Source organism: Symphalangus syndactylus, chromosome 20 (genome assembly GCF_028878055.3).
Source record: "Symphalangus syndactylus isolate Jambi chromosome 20, NHGRI_mSymSyn1-v2.1_pri, whole genome shotgun sequence".
Taxonomy (NCBI): Eukaryota; Metazoa; Chordata; class Mammalia; order Primates; family Hylobatidae; genus Symphalangus; species Symphalangus syndactylus.
In genome coordinates this window covers 14,669,606-14,685,543 of record NC_072442.2, presented here as the reverse complement: position 1 = coordinate 14,685,543, position 15,938 = coordinate 14,669,606, and the positions used below count along the sequence as shown (strand labels likewise).

Below are 15,938 nucleotides of genomic sequence, written 5' to 3'. Positions count from 1 at the left end.
CCGTGGAGAAGACACTGTATTAGAATGCAGCTTTCAAATCCCAAGTCCCGTTTTATTATGCACTTGCTCATCACGATGCCAGAGCCTCAGCTCAAAGTCACCTTGCAGATGTCCCCCAGCCAGGGGTGAAAGACAGGGCTGCTGGGTCCCCACTAGAGGGCGCAGCCGGCAGGCAATAAGCACCCAGTTCTGGCTGGTCCCGCCTCCGGCTAGGCTTCCGGGCAGTGGAACCCGCACCCTTGAGGGCTGGGCGCACGGAAGAGAGGAGCCTCTGTTTTCCACAGTCGACACTTCTCTCTGTCTGTCTCTGTGAGCAGAAGACCCAGGCTCCAGAAAGCATGTTAAAGTCCCCGAACAAGCCATCTGGAAACCCATGCATCTTTGAGAAGACTCATAAAAAGCAACGGCTCTGGCTGCTTAGGAGAGAATGGGGACTGCCACTTGGCACATAAACTTGTCAGTAGTTGTTCCTGCTGTCTGACAGTGGGAAGGCATTAGGGACAAAGCAATTTTCTTCTTTTGCAAAGTCAGCGTAACTCCACAAACTGAACACTGGCTGGCTACACAGGAAAGGGGGTCATTTGAGAACCCCGTCTCCCTCTAAGAGGAGAGGTGGGGAGTGGGGTTGGGGGGTGGGGGGAAGGCATGAAGCCAAATCTCTCACCTGAGGGTGCTTTCTGTGGAAGTCATTCTCCAGTCAATTCTCAGTGATCTTTCTAAGCGAACGGTGCCTTTCCCCAGGCACGGGGACTTATTCTGGGGGGCCAGAATTGGTCCCATATACCAGGATCAGTTCAGGAACAGAGGATGGGACATGGCTCTTAGTGGGCAAGGGCACCTTGTCTACTGCTCAGCTAGGGTGTGCGTGTGAGGGGGCGGGGGCAGGGAGCACACTTTGTTGAATAAATAAACAGTGCTGAGGTTTATAAATTGGATATTATGACTCCTGTCCCAGAAGAGGACAATGTCTTGCAAACATCTTGGCATTTTTGCAGCAGGAGCTATGAGCGTTAAGTGGCTTGGGCCAAGTCCTGCTCTAGGATGGCAGTTTGGGGGCTCATCGTGGTGATCAGGTTCATTTCATTAGCAGCATCCATGGCAAGTTTCTCTTTGCTCCTCATCCTCAGTCTCCAATATCCTCTGGGCTTTCCCAGTCAAGGTGGCACCCACAGAGAGGCAGCAATCATGTAGAGAAAGGGAGCACTGGACTCAGAGGCAGAAGACCTGACTGTGACCCCAGCTCTGCTCTTACAGTCAGGTGCCTTGGGCTAAGAAGCCACTCACAAGCCCGAGTCCTCATCTGTAGCAAGTGAGTGATGCTTTCCTTATTCAATCTGACTCACGGGACTGCTTCAAGAATGAAAAAGAGACAGAGCTCTGTAACTTGTCACATTTAAAACAAACACACCCTATTTCTGAAATAGTTATGTACGCAGAGCCCAATAAGGCAGGTACCACATGCAGATTTAGGGAAATCTGATATAGGAAAATGCAATTCACTTGCCATATGAATCAGGAGGTGATTGACAAAAAACCCAATTTATCCATTTGGTGCATTTAATCATCTTGGGCCTGAAGAAAGGACTCCTGGGAATGGGGGCCACAAAAGCAAGGACACCGAATCTCACCGAGGACGGCAAGAGGAGATGCACTTGAATGAAAGTTGGTGGCATTTCACATTGGATAAAAGGAGAAACTTCCTGACCATCAATAAAATACTCTGATGGCTGACCTAGGAAAGCCCAAGAATCTTATCCTAGAGATCTTAACAGAGACGGATGCTGCAGGCTTAGACTCTCACCTGCAAGGGTTGGCCCCAAAGCTACTGGGCACCTTTCCCTTAGGGTTCTAAAGCGAGACAGGAGAGATGCCTGCTGTCTGGCCAGCATGTGGCTCTGCCCAACTGTGGTGAGAAGGGGCTGGGCTGAGAGTGGAATTAGGCGTGGACGGTAGGGAAGTGGTGGTAGTCAGAACAGCCTCACTGTGGGTGTAGAAAAGGTATGGAAGTCTAGTCCAATAATTTCTGTGTTGTCCCTAAGTGATGTCACTGGACCTGGGGCAAAAAGCTAGAGCCAGGACAATGAGGGGGGCACCTCTAGCTCTAAGGCCTGAAAATTGGATTATTGCCGATCCAGAGAAAGCAAATATTTACAGAAATCTTTTCCAGATGAGCTCAGTTCACATATTTGGAACAAGCCAGGGGCCCACCAAGTTCCAGCCCTAGACCCAGCTCCTGGTTTGGTGGGTCTCACATTTCCGCAAAGGCCAGGGCTAGCCCTCAAGACAATTTCAGTCATCTGCTTTGTGAATAATCTGCTGCTGCCAGGTTTCATTTCAGGCAGAAGATCGCAGTGGCCCCCGGTACATTTCCGGGAGAGAGACTCTTCCCTGCCCAGCCTGTGCGTGTGGCTTGGGGAGGCAAATGCAATGGAGGGCCCACCCTTGCCAAGTCCAATTCAGAAGGGATTTGGGCTGACTGGTGTCACGGCCTCCATCCCCAACCCCTAGTCCCGATAGGATGGAGGACTGAGAGCAGGAGAGGTCATAAGCCTGTGTGATAGTCTATGAGGCAGAGGCTGTGTTAATCCATCACACTGAATTTTAGGAGTTTTTGTTTCAGAGAAATTTAAAGAAACTAAATAAAGTTATCATACTCTCCAACACACACCTCTACCTTCATCTTGTCTATATCATGCTTATATCTGCCTTGATTTAAAACTCCATAGTCGTAGAATTCTGTCTCCCCTATTAGCAAGAAACTCCTCCAGGCAGGTGGGGAACTCTCAGGGCTCTCAGGGGACTGTATGTTCCTAGTCAGAGGGCATACTCTCCAAAGAGTAAGAGCAACCTTCTGCCATTCCTCAGTGGACACTGGGTCCACAATGCCAGTTGGCTGTCAACAGTGAGGGCCTGCATCAGTCCCTCTGAACAGCCAGCCACTCTTTACTGGAGGGCTCTGAATTTCGGCAACTGGGCAGCCAAAGGCCTTCCTGGGGAACAGAATTGGGGACCCCATTCTGCAGTTTCCTTCATGTGTCCTCTGAAAGCAGTGCCCACTGTAAATAATTGCAGATGGTCAAATGGGAAAGGTCAGCATGAAAAGACAAAATCTATTTCTGATAATGGAAGGAGAACACTCGGTTATGAATTGGCATGTCTCGAGCAGAGCAAGGTACACTTCAGGAGTCTGCCCGGCCAGCTATGTCCCAGCAACCCTTGGCTCAAGCTTTCCATCTAGAGCTTAGCCTGGAGGTAGGAGAGACCGGTAGAGAAGATCGGCAATGATGTCCAACCTGGGAAAATTGTATGACACGCTAAATTAAAATCAAATCAGTTCAGGGACCCAGATGCAGGGACAATCAATTTTATACACAATGCAGTTTTTAAAGCTCTGCTGAAATTCAGGCTATTTCAGAAGGGAAGGGAGAAAATACTTTAAAACTGGGGGAGGATTAAGAGAGCAACGTGATAGGATTTCTTTTTCACTGTCTGCATATACAAACAGACATATTACTGAGAGGTACAAACTCAGCCTGGTGTCAACATCATGCTAGTCTTGATGTATCTGGAGTCCCCTGGCTCCTCTTACACACTGCACGGGACACATGGTGAGTGTCTGTGCATGCACTGGGCTGACAGGGCAGCCAGCATCACACAGACATTCCAAATGTCAGTGACAATGGCGCCAGTCTTATGATAAGTTGTAGTTTCTGCTCATTCTCCAAACTTAACCTGATTCAGACCACTGAGGTTGGTGCTGATAGTGTCTACTGGTTAATGTTGGCCTGTCTCAAGTAGGGAACTGATGGACATTAGCACTTAACATTTGTGAACTATTTTGTAGAAAGATCTTGGCTTCTGGTCAAGTCACACTCCCCCCAAAACCCTCAGGAGATAATATCATTATTAGCCAGTTCTAAAACTCTCATATAACATGTGAGTGGTAAAGCTGGGGAAGCACACTACCATTCAGATCAGTGTAAGGAAAAAGTTCCGAACACCCAGAACTGACCTATGTGAGAAAGGCTTTGTGGCTAGGACCATGCATTTTCTGTTGAGATATAATCTCGACAGTGCAGCAGTGTAATCTCGACTCACTGCAACCTCTGCCTCCTGGGTTCAAGTGGTTTTCCTGCCTCAGCCTTCTGAGTACCTGGGATTACAGGTGTGCGGCACCAAATCTGGCTAATTTTTGTATTTTTAGTAGAGACAAGGTTTCACCATGTTGGCCAGGTTGGTCTCGAACTCCTGACCTCAGGTGATCCACCTGCCTCAGCCTCTCAAAGTGCTGGGATGACAGGCCTGAGCCACTGTGCCTGGCCCTCCTGGTATGTTTTTATTATCAGCCCTGATTTGAGTCTGTAAGTGTGTCTCAAGCCCCAAGGCCAGGCTGGGTGGGTTCTGGACTGGTGGGTTGGGAAGGTGGGTGAGGGAGGATGGTGGTTAGCAGTTGACTGCTGTCTGCTCATGGTGTAAATTCTGGGGATGGAGCAGCCTTGAACGGGCTGTGGCCTTGTGGCCAGAGAAACCAGGCTTTTGTCATGAGGCCAAGGAAATAACTTTCTGGAGCCGAGGTCAGTTCTCATTTCTCTCAACCCCCAAGGGCCCTGAGGGACTGGGCTTGTTTGCAGGACCGGGCTTGTTTGCAGGAGGCAAGTGCGGAGGGCCCCGGGAAGGGAAAGGCCATGAGGCAGTCACTGGGGCCCTGTGCAGTGACCGGATATCCCTCCTGCCTGGCATTGGCACAGGGCTTGTCCTGCTTGTGTGAACTATCTGTCAGGCTTCACCAGACCAGGCTTCCAGTCTCAAATGCAGGATGGTGTTCCTGATCCCTCTCCACCGTGAATGGATGCTTCAACAACACCTTACCCTGAGTCTCTAAAGCGCTTCAGAAGAGGAGGGAAAACCAACCCGGGAGACAAATGTTTATGGTTTGGCTGAAGCAGGCGGTGTCTTAACGCTAACATCCTGCTGCCTCTTCCTTAAATTAATTGGCTTCAGACTCCAGGCCCACACAGGTTAGAATTTGCAAGGAATAACAGACGAGGAGGCTCCCCGGAACCTACAGCACCCATGCCATGCTGCACTGAACCACCCAGCAGCTGGGCACGCAGCCCTGGGGAGGCAAGATGCCACCATCACCACTCAGCAGAGAAAAGGCAGAGAGGTGGCCCCTGATGGGTGATACCAGAGCCTTTGCTTCCTCATCCAGCCCTCCCAGGTCTGAGACTCCACAGGAAATAGACAGGGAGCTTGCTGCCCAGAGACAACTCCCTATTGTCTCTTACCGTTTGGTAGCTCCAAGTTTCTCCTAGTTCAGTCCTGAAAATGCCCCCTGCTTTGCTTTGATCCATTGACTGCCTCTGTCCTTGAAGCACATTTGTCTCTTTTTTCAAAAAAGAAGTCAGTGTGGCTTTTCCCCACGTGTCGCCAGCCACCCTCTCATGTTGCTGCTCTGTGATGTGCTCAGGCACCCATTTCCAACCTGAAAGCCACCTCCCTGCTTGCCACCTGCCAGGAGGCTCAGATCCTTGCTTGTGTCATATAAGTGACTGCACTCACTGCAGGCCCAGTTTCTGCATGACAGACTGCTGCCAAAAGAAAACCCTAGGAAATCCAAGGCTAGGACCACAGACTTATGAGGCAGCCTAATGTAGTCTTCTCAATCATGATGAAAAGCTATGTAAGAATGAGATGTCACTCTGCCCGTTAGGCCTGATACTAGTAGGGACAAAACAGGGCCTGGAGGTGAAAACCAATGAGGCAAGAAGCACAAAGTTCTAGAAGCTGTAGCTTCTGCAGGTGTGAGGCTGGAAAGCGAACTCATACTTATGAGCCCCTACTGTGTTGCCAGGCATGTTGGTAGGTGTTTAACACCATCTTTTTTCATGCTCCGAACATCTTGTGAGAGCAGCTGTGTAACCCCTGTTACAGATAAGGAGACCGAGGGTTTGAGCAGCTAGGAAATGTGTCCAATGCCACACAGTGTCTCGGACAGGACCAAATCTGGCTCTAACTTGAAGGCACATGCTTTTTAAATTACGCTGCTCAGTTGTCCCTTCTGGAATCATACTTTGACAAGGTTTTCTCTGTTTACTTGGATCTTTCTTTGCCCCAGAGAAATTGCAAATTCAAGGATACAGAATAGATTCTCCAACCTTGGAGTAGAAGCTCCTGAGGGCTCGGACCCTGTTGCCCTTTCCAAATTGGGAGCTCCCTGGCAGTGGAAACATCTCTCCCATCAGGGTGGGGGTTCCCTGAGGTCAGGATCTGACTGCCCCAAGAGATACAGGACTGCCTCTCTGCTGAGGACTAGGCCACCCTCCACTATGCCACAGCCCGAAGAATAAGCAGACTTGCAGTACTGGTGGGGTCAGCGTGGAAGCAGAGAGGGCACCGCCAGAGGGAAAGTAAGCCCTGGTCAACCCTGGGCCCTCACTAGAACTCCCCTCCCCCACCCCAGGAAAGTGCCTGGACCCAGGGGGCCACCCAGAGAGCTGATCTCAGTCCTAAAAGACCACTCCATTCTGCTGACAGCCAAGTCCTTTGGGGAGCTGGCACGCCCTAGGGCTGAACGGTATTTACTGCCCAATCATATCTAATAGAAAACTCACTGCTGGGGCTCTAGCAGGCAGGGGGCAGGGTGGGGTGGGGAAGGTATCCCAGGGGCAGCCCCTTGAGGATCCACACAAAAGACTTTCCACTTGAGCAGCTCTTCAATGATTATAAAAGCACAGGAGTTTAATCCATTTTTGATGTAAGCACTAATAGTTCTGTGTCCTTGAAGTTCAAAGCAGGCGCATATATGTCACTAATTAGCCAAGCACAGAGCCATTCAGCTCCCTCTCATGTTTCTAATTAGGTCTTTAATAACAAACAAACTCCGACCTTACCAAAAGGCCTCCATTGGTCAGTCAAGGAGGGTGGCCGCTTCTCTGTTTACAGTTGCTGCAGGCTGCTAGTTCTACTGGTACATGCCCTTAATCTCAGCCAGGACTGGCCTGTCCTCAAGAGAGACAGGAAGGTCCCTCTATGAGGACAAAAACCCCTTGGTCCACCCTGGAGGGTGGCCTTCCTGACCCTGCTGGGAAGACCAATGGAGGCAGGAGAGCCGTGGGCTCCACAGCAGCAGGCTAGAGATCCCAGCCCCACCTCCCCACCTCCCAGGTAGAGGAGGCTGGGGTACCAGTGACAGCCACAGAGACGTTATGGAGCTTTACATCCAGCAAGAACATGATGATACTTGAGCCCAGTGTTACACACTGGGCCTGCCTGAGGCTCACCCTGCTAGATTCTGGTTTGATGGGTCTGTGATGCAGCCTGGCCACTGCACAGTTTAAAAACTCCCCAGGTAATCCTAACAGGATCAAAGTTCCTGTTAGGAACAGCAGCAAAGTTCAAGAGCCACTGCACTGGCCACAATCTCTGGGTTGATTTGCTCATTGACAGCAGCTATTAACAGGTCCACTATTATTCATGAATACCATCCACACAGAATCAAACCCTAAGAGATTTAATCAACCACACCCAAGGATGGAAGTCTGAGGACAGATGTGTAAAATGATACACAGTTCTGGAACCGCTTCTGTCCCTCCCATTGCCTTCATGCATTAAACAATTCATGGCTGTTTTCAAATTCCCACCAAGTTTCCTATCACCTGGAACCTCTTGGCTTTCTCTCCACTCGCTTCTCTCAGATCTTTTTTCTTTTTTCTTATTTCCCTTTTTTGAGAGGGAGTCTTGCTATGTCATCCAGGCTGGAGTGCAGTGGCGCAATCTCAGCTCACTGCAACCTGGGCCTCCAGGGTTCAAGTAATTCTCCTGCCTCAGTCTCCCAAGTAGCTGAGACTACAGGCACACACCACCACACCTGGCTGATTTTTGTATTTTTAGTAGAGATGGGGTTTCACCATGTTGGCCAGGCTGGTCTTAAACTCCTGGCCTCAAGTGATAGGCCGCCTCGGCCTCCCAAAGTGCTGGGATTACAGGCGTGAGTCACCGTGCCCAGCCTGTTCTCTCAGGTCTTAAGGCACTGTCACTGTCCCTGTTCCTATCTCCAAGGAAAAGGGATTTCGAGCTTTGGAAACAGCAGCAAAACAGAGCTGTAGAGCTGAAATGGCCCCCAAGGACCCTTCAGTCTGAATTCCTCATTTAGTAGAGGTGGAAGCAGGCCTGGAACCAAGTCTTCTGATTCCCCACTCTGCCTTCTATGCTCTTATGCTGCCTCTATTTTTTTTTTTTTTTAAGCTGTTAATCGTCCTTACTGGAGTAATCAACAAGGCAACCTCTCCCTCTAGGAGGGAGAAGGAATAGAAAGCAAGCCTCTCAGCTGCTTTAACTTCGAAGGCCAGGGCATGGGGAGCCATGGGGACAACCCTGAACACAGTGTAAACTTCCAGCAGATCATTTCCAAGCCTGAACCGAATGTGCCCTTTAAGCCAGATGGGAGGGGAGTCACTGGAGTCTTGGGGGCTACCTCCACTGAAGACTTAAAGACTATTTGACACACCTGGAGCTGATCAATCAAAAGCCAGAAAACAGAGAAGGACACAGCAAAACTGGACTAAGGGTTTCCTCTGACACTGGTCCATAGTGTCTGCTTTGCTGCTGTGTGTCTGTCTTTTCTCTGAAGGATGGTGACGCTGCCGCCACCTTTCCACCTGAGTCAGTGACAGACCCCGACTCCAGGGCATCCTGGATCCTATGTCTGTCATACTGAGCCTCTCCTCTTCTCCCCAAGGTCAGAAGCCCACCCTCTCCAGGATACAGTCAGAAATAACTTCCCGAAAGAGGGGCAAGCGGGGCTGGCGTGGCTTTCCCGGCTATACTAGCCTCTGCCACAGGCACCCAGGCATCAAATGTTTACCACAGACCTGGGCAGACCATTTTATTAATATTAATAAGTAACCAGGAACAAAGGGCCCCTTTATTTTTAGCTTTCTCTAATTGTGTAGTAATTACTCATCTACAAAACAAATGAGGCCCGGCTCGCGGTTGCCATGGTACCGGGTGCCCAGCCTCCCTGCAGGATGATTGGCCAAGAAGCCCGCTGCTCCCGCCTTGGCCCCGCCCCTCCCTCCCACCACTGGCTCAGAGCAAAGCCCCAGCAACTGGGCAGCCAATCCCCTCCCAGCTCTAAGGCCGGGCGGGGCTTCCCAGCGACCTTCCAGATGCAATGTGGGAAAAAATGTTGACTCATCCCTACAGAGGACGTCTGTCTTCCCAGAGAAGCCCGCCCGTGCTCCATCGCCTAGTTTCTTCTGGGCATTGGCTAACTTCCCTCAGCCTTGTTTCAGCTAAAGGTTCCCTTCCAATAATTCTCTTCAGGCTGGCTTCCTCTTACACGACCACGCCTCCTCGCGGCCTCCTTTGTCTGACATTGGTCTGAGTGCATTCAGGGACCAGAAAACTGTCAGCCAAAGCCAGGCAGTGTCTGCAACAGCAGGAGCAGGTGCAAAAACTACTTATACTGCCTCCTGAGGCCACTCGTAAATGATTTGGGGTTATCTCCTCCCCCAAGGATAATGGAGAATTTAGTTAAGAGCAGCTGTGGTTTTTTCTTGAGTGTCTGTTTTAAGGTTGCAGAGCCTGGCTCAGCCATCGCAGGGCTGGTACGATGGAGCGTCCACTGACAGTGGCTTAGAGGACAGAATGACGACAGGCTTAGGCTCAAATCGTGTCTCTGCCACTTCAGATAAGCTACTATCCTTTCCAAACTACAGTTTTTAAATCTTTAAAATGGGAATGAGAATGACAGTGCTCACTTCATAGGGTTATGAGAATTAAATGGGATAAGGCAGGTGGGCTTGACATGGTACTTGGCTCACTCATAATACATGTGAGCTATTATTATTAACATCTATTATCATTATTGTATTCAAATTGACTAGGATGTGTCTCTAGTATTCTACTGACCACTTACAAGATACCTTTCCTGGAACCCTCTTAGCCTATACCAGGGAGTGGCTGCCATCGTGGTGTTCTCATCCCGTGACAGATCTAATTTCAACAGCCCATCACAGCTGTTCAAAAGCATTACTTGTCTGCTTCCTGTTCTGTAGGATCCCACGCTGGGAAGGGAGACCTTTTTTAAAAAATTAATATTAATAAGCAACCAGGAACAAAGGGCCCCTTTATTTTCTGTGTTTTCTAATTGCATAGTAATTACTCATCCATATGAAGAATGAGGACTAGGCTGACTTTGCCTCCGGGAGGGCTGATGGTTTGCATTGTGGGGGAAAGCAGGTGCCACCCACAGATACATGCAAAACATCTTCCAAGGACCCATAATCTCACCTTTCATTCAGGAGAGCTCACCAATGAGGAAGAGGACTGAGGACATGGAGCAAAGGAGGGGGTGCCCCGGGTAGGGTGAACCAGGTATGGCTTCCTGGCACTTTGAGCCAAATTTTGACAGAGGGGGCAAAGACAAGGACAGAGGGAAATGGAGTGGCAGAAAGAGAGGGGACAGTGGCCACCTCAAGCGCAAGGGAGTGGGAAACAATAGCCCCAAGCAGGGAATAAATAACAACTTGTTGGCAGAAGCAAAGGAAAGTTAAGGGAACTAAGGCAGAGATTTCCCATGGAATGCCCTCCTGTGTCTGCTTTCTCAATGCCTCTCACTCCACACCCCTTGCTCCAGGTCACAAGCCCAGCCCCAGGCCCAGGATTAGGGGTCAGGCTGTTCTTTGTGGAGCTAACGCCAGGCTTATCTTCTTTAGATGGTTCTGTCCTTACTGAGCTCCACTTGCATGAAGAGTACGAACCTCCCTCTCCTATGACTATATCAACATGGCTTTCAAGATCTCCCAGAACCTTGACTGTGTCTATCTCTTCAAGACCATATTCCCTGCCTAGCAGACAGCTTCCCACTCCAGATTCTCCAAGGCCTGTGTCATGTCTTGCCTCCTCCACTAAGCGTCCTGCCTGCTGGGTACTCTCTGACCATGTAGGAATCTATCCTTATTAAAGGCTAGCTCTCACATTGGCTGTGTACTTTTGTCCTCCCCAGAAGACTGGAAGTCGGCTAAAGATAAGGACCATACCATGGACTTATTCTGTATCCCACCCCAGCCCCTAGTATGATGTTGAGTCCAGAGTTAATCATCTTATGGCTAACAGCAAAAGGCCTACTGCTTCTTGAGCAGCTACATATTAACATCTATGGAGTGTTTAAAATGTATATGAATTATCCACAACTTGTCCTCCCACCTCAGTCCTGCGTCTTGAATCCATCCTGGACGATGTTGTCAAAGCTTGTCTAACATACAAATCTGATGTCAATTCCTAGTTTCAGGCCTCCCATGATCTCACAGGCCCTGCCCATGTAAATCCAGTCTCCTTAGCATAGTACCAAGGGTCCCCTGCTCTGATTCTGCCCAGCTCTCTGGCTTTACCTACAGTTACTCCCCTGTTGCATTTTATTCTCCAGCCAGAATAAAGCAGGGCCTCCACCTCACTCCATTGTCCTGGGGTCTGGTGGCTTTGCCCATGATGTTCCCCTGGCCCCCTGGGGAGCTATTTGTCCTTTAAAGTGGAAACATTCACTCCCTTGTGAAACATTCCCTGACTTCCCAGACAAAGCTGATCACTTCCTCCTCTGTGCTACTTCCGTTCATTGGATAGGCTTCTGTTACCGGGCTTATGGCATCCTGTTGTAATTACCCATTAGTTTCCACACTAGGTTGGGAGATCTTCAACGGCATGGAGACTGCTTAGTATTTATCCAGGAACTTCCAGGAACTTCCGGGGCTGTGGTGGGCATCCACTGGTTGTCTCTCTGGCATCATTCTTCCTTTTCCCCTCTTATCAGCATGCAGGTTTTCCTTTGGGAACCCATCCTTACACCACTGTGTAAAGAGCCATTCGATTTACAGGGGGATGGATCCCACCCTCAGTGACTGGTTTTGTAACCCAAGCCCTACCCAAGCAGCACAGAGCTCTGGACTTTTCCTAGAATTCTGTACCATCTGATTCTCCTCTTCTGGACGGGATGGTATGATGCCAGAAACTGCTGCAATCATTTTGCCACCATGAGGAAAACCAATATAAAGACAGTATTGAAATGAGAAGGAGGGCAAAGCTAAGAGAATTGCAGAAAAAAGATCCCTGAACAATCCAGGCACGAAGCCCACTCTTCTATGGAGCTTCCAGGATGTCAGCTTATAAATCCCCCATAATATTTAATTCCCTGTAACATTAACCTATAGTGTTTAATCAGAGTTGGGAGGTTTCTGATACAGTCAAAAGCACCTTGAATCAGGCTTAGGACACTACCTATCACATATAACAATAATTACTATTGTTATATACTTAATAAATATCTGCCACATTCAACTCCATGGCAGGTGTCCTGTAGGTCCAGTTCTGAAATCTACATCTGAAAGATCAGACTATGAGGTTTTAGGCCAGAGACTGAGCGCTTGGCCTATATAGAGCTAGAAGCTGAGGCTACTTGGGCTGTCCCTACACGGTCTTTTATTTTATTTTATTTTATTTTATTATTTTTTTGTTCCTACATGGTCTTTATTCCTGCTTGTGCCCAGTGTCCTGGGGGGCAGGTGTGTCCTTCATAAAAAACACGGCTTCTCCAGAGGGCTACTTAAGGAGGCCAAAGACCTGGGTTCAAGTCCAGGGTTCTTCACCTTTGACCAAAGCCTTGCTCTCCAGGTAACCAGGTGTGTGATTTTAAATAAGTCACATAGCCATTCTGTAGCCCAGCTTTCTCATAAAAACAAAACAAAAACATGCTTGTAAACCAGGCCACAAACTTCTGCCTTCCTGACTGTCTCCCAGGGTGGCTATGGTAATATACATCACGGTGTATATCTGAAAGTCAAAACTCTGCAGAGGCCAGGCACAGTGGCTCACACCTGTAATTCCAGTGTTTTGGGAGGTCAAGGTGGGAGGATCATTTCAGGCCGGGAGTTTGAGACCAGCTTGAGCAATATAGTGAGACCCTGTCTCTACCAAAAACAAACAAACAAAAAAAGAAAAAAAAACACACACAAAAAACCCAAAGCCGGGCACGGTAGTATGAACCTACATTTCCAACTACTTGGGAGGCTGAGGAAAGAGGTTCACTTGAGCTCAGGAGTTCAAGACTGCACTTCACTCCAGCCTGGGCAACATGTGAGAGTCTGTCTCAAAACAACAACAAACCAACCAACCAAATTAAAAAAAACCTCTGCAAAACACAAGCAACCATGAATGATACACCCGGGCACATGCTCCTTGGATGGTTCTCACCAACCTGCAGGTTGATCAGCTTTAGGGGCTTCCTAGACCCTGCAGTGCCCCCACCCAGCCCAGGGTGCAAGAAGCGGGTCTCTAGACCCCTCTCCGTTGTGCTCTACATGCCCTTATGGAGCCACGAAGGACACCACCACACCTTCCACCCCTGCTCCAGACAGCTGGGCCTGAGCTCCTGAGCCGACACAAGAGCAACGACCAACCAGCTCAGGGGGCAGGCAGAGATGTGTCAACCACTGAAAATGATTCCACTGATTTGAAAGACCATTAACATTCCCCCACTCCATTCACTTTAGGATTAACTTATACTTAGATCTGGGCTTCAAGGCTAGTCACTAATTGCACTAGAGTTGATTTATCAAGTGCACAGTATTTCTATTACAAAATTATTGATTAGAGCTGATGTATTTTATCCTCAACAGGTTTGGTCTGAAAGCCCTTGGAAAATGAATGAAGCTGAGGTCAGCAGCGGGCGGCTGTGAGCATTATTATAAATTCACTGGGGTTACTGAAATCCAATGCTGGACTCTTTATGGTGAAAGTCCTGGCTCTCCCAGAAATGGACATTTTAATGACAAACTGGGAAATGAGGTGTCCATCCCCAGAACACACGGCAGTGGACTGAGAGATGTGTGTTCAGGTAAGATCCTTTGGTAAGTCTGGCTGGTTGTGGTGGCTGGCCCTAGTGGGTCAGAGATTTGTTCTCCCTCTGGGCCACTACTGGCTCTATTCTATGGCCACAGATGTGGCTTTATCTTAGCACAAGGGTGTCCCCATGACCTTACCCACAAATGGACCATCTTGGGCCCACAGCCCCCAGAGGATGCTTGCTGCTAGCACAGGAGGCTGGGTGAGGAAGCAGAGATAGAGGCACTGCATCCCCCGCTCCGCCCCCCATCAGATCTTGCTCATGGAAGCACAGGAAAGCCATCTTCAGAAATGAAGGCACACATTGATCCATTTTCCTTTTTCAAATGAAGCTGACAGTGGTCATTCTCAGGCCAGAAACAGTGCATTGTGGGAAACACGGACTTTCAGAGGACAGGACTAGAGTCTCAGACCACCGAAGGCTAGAAGTGCCATCTGCCTTTATATTCCTTGGTGCTTGGTGCAAAACAAATCCTTAACAAATACATGTTGAAAGCAATACCTGGGAACCCAAAAGCTTATGGTGCAACTGACCCAAATAGCTCCAAGATCCCTCCAGCAAGTGGAAGAGTGTATGTGGGACACTATCTTTCATGTCCCCCAGCCCCTAACATATATAAGGCAGAGGCTAGCAGCGGGGACACAGAAAACATCTTGAAGGGGGATTGGGATGGGCATGCCTACTTCTTGAGATCTATTCTCCTCCCCAAAGCATTTTCTTTTCTGGTTCAAGTTAAACTATTTATTCCATCCCCTGACTTGCATTTTACTTTTGCTCATTTTACCAACTGGAACTGGAGCTCTTAGAATTTCCAGCCACAGGGCAGCAAAGCCATTCTCCTAGCAGAACCAGACCTGGGATTTAGGCCAGTGGGAGGGGATTTTCTGCTCTCTCTGCCTTCTGTCCCTACCCTCTTCTCTTCCTCCCCAGCCTCGGGCCAATTTGCAGCTTCAGCAGCCCTGAAGCCTGACAGTTCCAGCCATCTCCCTGTGTACCTCCCCAACCCGCACCTCCATGCAGGCCAAGCTAGAAGAACAGCTCCTTCCAGATTTATCTTCCTGGGCCTTGGTGCCCTTATCCTGTTTGGCGGCAGACTGGCCCTATTCACATTCAATCCTTGTTCATTCTGATTCTGCCACCAATTTCCACAGCATGGTAGATTCTTTCCACAGCGCTACCATTTTGCTCTACTTCTACGCATTCTCTCAGGGGACTTTATGGACTCTGACGTTTTCCTGGGCTTCTGTCTCCCACAGTAGATAACTTGCACCCTGAAGGTTCACATCCCACCTGTGTTCCATCAATGCTCTTGCAGCACTGGGCAGAGCCACCACACCCTGACTTAAAGAGCAGGCTCCAAGAGGCAGGCACTACTCACTCAGCATCAACACATAAAGAGTAGGGACACCTCCAGAAGCTCTGAGAGACCTCTGGCACTCCCTTATGGCTTGTCACCACAAATGTAGGGAAGATGGTGTGTCCAAAGATGACGGGCTGCACGTGCTCCTGTTCTAAGGGCACAGGCTGCAGGACTGCTCCTTTCCCCTCTAGGGAGCCTTCCTGGGGAACTGGAGGAAACTAGGGGTGGTTCCTCTTGGATGTTCCAAGCCGACCTCCCTTTCTGTCTCCATGAAACTGTGCCAGTCACCCCCATGCTAAGAATGTCACCACTCTCACCCTACTTGACCTTCACCAACCCTAAGAACAAATGGCAATGATTCACTAGGGCCAAGTGTATTCCCTGTCTGCAGACCAAGGATCTCAAGATTTCAATCCCTTCCTTACCATGTCTCATTTCCCCTCCACCCCAAGAAGTAATCCATATAGACAGGACTGCCACATAGACCTGTATCCCTGAAGGGCTGGCTGTGACCTGCCAAAGGACTCAAGGAGTAGAGGGGCTTGAAGGAGACTTGCTGGTAGGCCTTAAGAAATAAAAAAAGATCTGCTCTGTTCAAGAATAGTATGAGAAAGACAAGAACAACGAAGACCTTTAAGACTCCTTCCAATCCTGGCTCCATTTTTGCACTATAATTGG

The 15,938-nt window shown here is 49.2% G+C and overlaps 1 protein-coding gene and 1 long non-coding RNA gene across 8 annotated transcripts in view; one reads left to right on the top strand and one right to left on the bottom strand.

The window, feature by feature from the left end:
• Positions 1-15,938, bottom strand: part of MSI2 (musashi RNA binding protein 2) — a 431,132-nt gene that overhangs the window by 12,453 nt on the left and 402,741 nt on the right. The window lies entirely within an intron of this gene.
• LOC129469585 (uncharacterized) lies at positions 9,135-10,919 on the top strand. Its single transcript, XR_008653075.2, has 3 exons — positions 9,135-9,302; positions 10,308-10,366; positions 10,722-10,919. It is a non-coding gene; the product is annotated as an uncharacterized lncRNA (long non-coding RNA).